We start from the raw sequence: 6,000 nt of genomic DNA on the forward strand, positions 1-6,000 counted from the left end.
CAGCCCCGCCTGGAAAGGAGGACGGGAGTTGTTGTGACATTTAACAAGGACCGAGTCTTCGGCATCATTTTAAAGAGAGTGGCACCGGCCGGGATTATTATGTTAATCGCCGGTCTGTAAAGTGGAGCTACCTACTGGGATATTTACCCAACCTCCAGGAGGGTTAAAAAGTAGAGTTCACCCGCGTGGAGGGCCTGAGAGGCCCCTACACCGCCGCAGTGTCCCGTTCGCAGCCTGAGCCAGAGGACTGGGAGTGTATTGCTGATGTCACTGAAACAGAGACGGAGTCAAAGACCCCTCCAGGGCCTGCCCGGTCCACATAGCAAGAAAAATCGTCCTTCATAGGTCCCAATATATTTTGGCAACCAACAGTCCTGAAAGGAGGAGCCAGTCCTTATCCATCGCCTAACCTCAGTCGGCGGACGAAAGAGATAGCTGATATGGAGGAGCAAGAGAGGATATGGACTTACCTAGAGGGACAGAGTCAAGCACCTGACCACCGGAGTCCCTATGATCCCACAACCGCTGCTGCACAAGAGCCAGATGACAGCCCGCTTGCCCGTGCCTCAACGCCGGCACACATCTACTTACCCGAGAGACTGACTTATGCCCGGTCCAGGGTTCGCACTAAGGAAGAGATCCTGGCGGACGTCCTCAAGTCTACACAAAGTGAGCTACCAGTCCGCATCTTGCATCCTGATGGTACCGTTTTGTGGCCTGCTGTTCCTCAAAGCCGGGAATCTGGACAAGTGGAGGATTCATAGGAAGATGGTGAACCGGATGAACAAGATACCTACCTGTAAGTAGGCCTGTAGGCCATTCTACAACAACTGTCTCCAATGGAGCCAGTGATTTTGTCCCAGTATGGACTGATGCCAGTTCCCCACGGCAAGTGGCAGTTTCCTAGGCCACTGTACAGCCTAGTGGCCCTTTAACATTTGAGGACTCCCTGCCAGATAACCTTTGTTTTTTGCCCTACCTGTAGTTGCGCCTGGTTTACACAAAGTTTTTCCCTTCCTATTCCCTCTTCAGGTTGATGAGGGTAATGCAACAGGACTATTATAATGTTTAAGTAATTTTACCCCGAAAGACATTCTTCTGTGATTGTTTATGTGCAATTCCTATGTTTGCAATTTCACAGACTTTTTGCACTTTTCTTATTATGCTGCACTTAAAAAGTTTTATATTCTAAAGACTTGGTTGGACTTTGCCATGGACTTTATATTATGTTTGTGAGATCAACGCCCATTTGTGTCACCTCCAAGATCAGAAGAAGCGCCGCCCAACATTCCATTTTGCATTGTGCACCACATAATTTATTGTGTTTTTATAAAGTGTTTTACAAGAATGTGAATTTTCATACTGTTTTTCATATTTTATATCAGTATATCTGCCTGCATGCTCTCCCCCTTTATATATTTTTCAGGAGACTGCGACATGTCAAGAATGTGTCGAGGGCGACACAGATTAAACTAGGGGGTATGCAGCGTCCCACTAGTGAACGTGGGCACTGCCAAGTTGTATTGTATACTGCATATATTTGCTTCTTAAATCTCTGTTAACAGGCTGGTAGGGTGCACTACATCACATCCACCACTAGATCGGGATAGTACTAGTATAAATATACCTCAGTTCAGGCCTAGTTAGTGAGTTGAGAAGATGTAGAGTTGGAGTTCAGTGTGTGTGTGTTGAGGAGATGGAGTAGCTGGAGTGAGGAGCAGGGGGAAGGACAGAGGCCCCCTCCTCTCAGCTCTCTCCAGAGGAGCCAAGTGATCTTTTCCCAAGTTTTAGGCCAAGTAGCAAGGCTAAGGTGAGACCTCCTTCTGCAGTCTATCCCTCCAGGAGGACAAGTGGAAAATCGTGTTTTGACTACAGAAAATACAAAGGAAGATAACAGTCATCTTATTATGCTTATGGTCTCCTTTGAATTTGGTGTAGGACAATCTAGCTACAGGCAGCCTCACCAGTATATACAGGTCCTTCTCAAAAAATTAGCATAGTGTGATAAAATTAATTATTTTCTGTAATGTACTGATAAACATTAGACTTTCATATATTTTAGATTCATTACACACCAACTGAAGTAGTTTAAGCCTTTTATTGTTTTAATATTGATGATTTTGGCATACAGCTCATGAAAACCCCAAATTCCTATCTAAAAAAATTAGCATATCACGAAAAGGTTCTCTAAACGAGCTATTAACCTAATCATCTGAATCAACTAATTAACTCTAAACACCTGCAAAAGATTCCTGAGGCTTTTAAAAACTCCAAGCCTGGTTCATTACTCAAAACCGCAATCAGGGGTAAGACTGCCGACCTGACTGCTGTCCAGAAGGCCATCATTGACACCCTCAAGCAAGAGGGTAAGACACAGAACGAAATTTCTGAACGAATAGGCTGTTCCCAGAGTGCTGTATCAAGGCACCTCAGTGGGAAGTCTGTGGGAAGGAAAAAGTGTGGCAGAAAACGCTGCACAACGAGAAGAGGTGACCGGACTCTGAGGAAGATTGTGGAGAAGGACCGATTCCAGACCTTGGGGGACCTGCGGAAGCAGTGGACTGAGTCTGGAGTAGAAACATCCAGAGCCACCGTGTACAGGCGTGTGCAGGAAATGGGCTACAGGTGGCGCATTCCCCAGAAACAGCGGCAGAAGCGCCTGACCTGGGCTACAGAGAAGCAGCACTGGACTGTTGCTCAGTGGTCCAAAGTACTTTTTTCGGATGAAAGCAAATTTTGCATGTCATTCGGATATCAAGGTGCCAGAGTCTGGAGGAAGACTGGGGAGAGGGAAATGCCAAAATGCCTGAAGTCCAGTGTCAAGTACCCACAGTCAGTGATGGTCTGTGGTGCCATGTCAGCTGCTGGTGTTGGTCCACTGTGTTTTATCAAGGGCAGGGTCAATGCAGCTAGCTATCAGGAGATTTTGGAGCACTTCATGCTTCCATCTGCTGAAAAGCTTTATGGAGATGAAGATTTCATTTTTCAGCACGACCTGGCACCTGCTCACAGTGCCCAAACCACTGGTGAATGGTTTACTGACCATGGTATTACTGTGCTCAATTGGCCTGCCAACTCTCCTGACCTGAACCCCATAGAGAATCTGTGGGATATTGGGAAGAGAAAGTTGAGAGACGCAAGACCCAACACTCTGGATGAGCTTAAGGCCGCTATGGAAGCATCCTGGGCCTCCATAACACCTCAGCAGTGCCACAGGCTGATTGCCTCCATGCCACGCCGCATTGAAGCAGTCATTTCTGCAAAAGGATTCCCGACCAAGTATTGAGTGCAGAACTGAACATAATTATTTGAAGGTTGACTTTTTTTGTATTAAAAACACTAATAATCTAAAATATATGAAAGTCTAATGTTTATCAGTACATTACAGAAAATAATGAACTTTATCACAATATGCAATTTTTTTTAGAAGGACCTGTAGAAGACAGAAAGCCAATCTGTTATGTTACTTAAGTGGAAGGAAGGATCAGAAACCACCGTTACTGGGATTAGAATAAGGCAAGGAGCTAGATACCAGCCAACTGAACTTTAATCTGAAGTTTTTTATCTACAAAAAAGCCTGTTACCTGGGATTACAATTTATTACCTCTGCATACAAGAGAGACTGATATCTGTGAATGTCATTGCTACTGAGAACCAGCAAAACAGTAAGGCCGGGTTCACACCTGAGGGTTTTTCTAAAACGCTCAACAGGCAAAAACCAATGCTTCCCTTTCGGCATGGTTCTCACCTGAGCGTTTTACAGCGCGTACGAACGCGCTGTAAAACGCCCTACGCCACAAGAAGTACAGGAGCTTCTTTGGGGCCCATTGTCGCACGTTCCTGAACATAGACCTAGCGGGAATGCGCGACAATGGGCATTTGCTTGTTTCCTTGTAAACAGCGCTTATCGGGTACGCTTATGTGTGAACCCGGCCTAAAAGTTGTGACTTGAATTCAACTGCTGTCTTACTCCTTAATTCAACTACTACTCTCACCAATGTTGTACCACAACGGTACTGGCGTCACGACTAAAGGGACCTAACCATAAGCACATAAAGCCACGTTACCACCAAGGGCACCTCAGCCACACTCTGGCCTGTGTCCCTCATATCAGAGTGTTCCCCGGAGAATCCAGTGCTGTTCTCCCCTTCACTGCACTGCTGGCCCAGGGAGGCATCTGCTGACCGTGAGTACCTGATGAACTGTTGTACCCTTTCGGCCCACCGTGAACCTCACGTGTTCTCCCCTGCGGACCGGCATGTTGCAATAACAGAAAACCCCTCAAAGAAATGTAAGGTTCTTCAAGTCAATCACCAGTCTGGAAAGTCCACCTTGGCTAGGGCTTTAGTTACCTGACACAAAGCTGCATATCAAAAAGTGTGCAATATGTCTGCAGCTAGAAGTCACACGACAATGTTCTTTGGCTGGAGTCCCAAGTAAATTAGTATTTGGATCAGTGGTTACAGGTCACATTTGAGTTATGGTTTGGGACCTGGGACTACACAGTATGAAAAACTGCACTAGTTATGCCCTTTTCATTAGAACTACTACATACTGTCACACAAGGTATAAATGGAAGAAAAAAATAAATCAAATATGATAATAATATATAGGAAGCGATTAGGTTAAAGGCCACTTTAAATCTCCTTAACTACTCTCCGTTATTAGTGCTCACTGTCACCTCTGATAACATTTCTTTTGGACTCTATATAAGTTTTCATCAAGGTGTCCCCTTTAGTTTCCTACCATGGTAACGCTCCCGGGGGTCCTTCGCCAGCTGCACTGCAATCTTCAGGCCGATGCCTGATGAGCACCCTGTTATAAGGACGGTCTTCTTGCTGTCATTAGCCATTGTGCCTTGTTCTCAGTGCGCTGACAACCCTCCTCTGCAAGAGATCCCGGATTATCACAACACCACGTGACAGAGCATTTTCCAGATGACTGTCCCTTTTAACCTCTTCAATACCCCAAGGGTCAAAGGTCCCAACCACTTTCCTATGTTAAAGTATTATAATGTATCCTGCTGCTCTTCTTTCTCATCTATGTTCTTACCACTAATTAAATGTAAAATAATAGTCATGTTCTCTAGGTGGTATATTCTCTGCTGCTGGGACCCTCAGCAATCAGCTGAGATCTGTGGCAGCAGGTGTTCAATTCCCCTGCAGCGCCACTAGTGGAGAAGCAAAGCATTACACAGATCCCATTAAAATTGTATGAGTTTTCTGTGGAATGAACAGACACTTTGGGTCCTCCAGAGCAAGAGACACCCTGATTAGTTGACGAGGGTCCTAAGTAGGGGATGGTGCATTTTTTAATGGAGAAATATTAACTATTAGGGTCTTTGAAAATATGTTTCCTAAATGAGACAACCTCTTTAAGTACTTGTCCAGGTTGTTCCAGGTAGTCTCTGTAGAGGGGTTCCTACAGGTTCTCCTCTCCTTGATTGACAGCTTCCTGTTCTCCACGCATCCATTTGCAATGAATTATTCTGTTAAGAACTTTGTTTCTTCCCAATTATGGCTCACTATACTGAAATCATTACCAGCATTTACTGTGAGCTGTAGAATGATAATAAAAAATTCAGACACAATGACCCACCCAGAGGTCAAAGTGTTTGATAGAGGGAGGTGACTGCTTCAGTGGCTTTACCATGGCAGCCAACCCTAACCCAAAACTTGTCCGCCCTCATGTTCTAGTGATTGGTGGGGTTGTCTGCACTTGAACCTCCATCGATCAAATCCTGAGGTTAGGTCATGGATTTCTAAGTACTGGAAAACCTCTTTAAGGTTAAAATTCCTGGGTGGACCTGAAAAGTGATGGAACATCTGAAGAACAAGAGGCTCTAGATCAGGGTTTCTCAAACTCTGGTCCTCGGGACCCACCTACCAGTCATGTTTTCAGGATTTCCTTACGCCTCTTTCAGGCGGGCGTTGCGGGAAAAGGTGCGGGTGCGTTGCGGGAACATGCGCGATTTTTCAGCACAAGTGAAAAACATTGTAA

This window comes from Bufo gargarizans, chromosome 2, assembly GCF_014858855.1.
Source record: "Bufo gargarizans isolate SCDJY-AF-19 chromosome 2, ASM1485885v1, whole genome shotgun sequence".
In the NCBI taxonomy this organism is placed as follows: Eukaryota; Metazoa; Chordata; class Amphibia; order Anura; family Bufonidae; genus Bufo; species Bufo gargarizans.